Raw genomic sequence first — 1,756 nt, 5'->3', positions numbered from 1 at the left:
ATATATAAATACCACTGTAAAAATAGTGTTCAATACATCAATTGTAGAGTGATATAGAAATACCACTGTTAAAATAGTGTTCAATACATCAATTGTAGAGTGATATATAAATACCACTGTTAAAATAGTGTTCAATACATCAATTGTAGAGTGATATAGAAATACAACTGTTAGAAGTATTAAAACGGAAACTGAATTATGTTATTACTTAGATATTCACACTGTGCGATCTTCGAAACAAGCTCGGATATTTTTTTTTCACTTTTTAAGTTGCAAAATGTATTTAAACTTATTTTGTTTTTAAAATCTTTTACAATCGTTTTAGAAAATACAAAATCAAAACCTGAGGATGGCGTCATGACAATTAAAGCCTTTTTGTAATTTCATGAAATTTTTATTGGAAATATCTTTGGTTTAAAGTTCATAGTTTATTAATGAACAAAACTGCTATTATGTCTTATAAACTGTTGGGTTTTCATGGTAACAAGATACCATGAGAATAGGGAATTAGCGAGAGGTGTCACTGGATTGTTGAAATTCAAATCTTCTTGTGACTAATTGATGTCAAAAATAATGAAGACGTCCGGAGCAAAAACTTGGTATCAAACAAAAAAGTTAAACTGAAGACGGTCTCATTTAAAATATGATGCTGCACAAAATAAAAGGAATTGTAAAGAGGTTTTCTAAATTTTCTATGTTGTACTATCTATCATTTACTATTTGTGTTGTACTATCTATAACAAGCTATTTGTGTTGTACTATCTATAACTAGCTATTTGTGTTGTACTATCTACTAGTAACTATTTGTGTTGTACTATCTATAACTAGCTATTTGTGTTGTACTATCTGTAACTAGCTATTTGTGTTGTACTATCTATAACTAGCTATTTGTGTTGTACTATCTATAACTAGCTATTTGTGTTGTACTATCTACTAGTAACTATTTGTGTTGTACTATCTATAACTAGCTATTTGTGTTGTACTATCTATAACTAGCTATTTGTGTTGTACTATCTACTAGTAACTATTTGTGTTGTACTATCTATAACTAGCTATTTGTGTTGTACTATCTATAACTAGCTATTTGTGTTGTACTATCTACTAGTAACTATTTGTGTTGTACTATCTGTAACTAGCTATTTGTGTTGTACTATCCATAACTAGCTATTTGTGTTGTACTATCTATAACTAGCTATTTGTGTTGTACTATCTGTAACTAGCTATTTGTGTTGTACTATCTATAACTAGCTATTTGTGTTGTACTATCTATAACTAGCTATTTGTGTTGTACTATCTGTAACTAGCTATTTGTGTTGTACTATCTATAACTAGCTATTTGTGTTGTACTATCTACTAGTAGCTATTTGTGTTGTACTATCTACTAGTAGCTATTTGTGTTGTACTATCTATAACTAGCCATTTGTGTTGTACTATCTATAACTAGCCATTTGTGTTGTACTATCTACTAGTAACTGTTTGTGTTGTAGTATCTGCCATTGACTATTTGCGTTGTACTATCTTTGATTAACTATTTGTTGTACAATCTGTCGTAAACTATTTGTGTTGTACTGTGAAATATTAATATTGTGTTTATTATCCGGAAAGTCGAAATGAAAGTTCATAGAATACATTGATGCATAAGTTATAGCTCATTTTCAAAGAGTCAATGTAGCTATATTATTTTGGTATCTAGGTTTATAAAACTTGGTATCTCTTTCGCCGAATCCATGGCTCTGTGGTATTTATGTTTTATCAG

Source organism: Lottia gigantea (assembly GCF_000327385.1).
Source record: "Lottia gigantea unplaced genomic scaffold LOTGIsca_49, whole genome shotgun sequence".
Taxonomy (NCBI): Eukaryota; Metazoa; Mollusca; class Gastropoda; family Lottiidae; genus Lottia; species Lottia gigantea.
The sequence above is the reverse complement of the archived record's forward strand: the minus strand, read 5'-3'. Positions refer to the sequence as shown.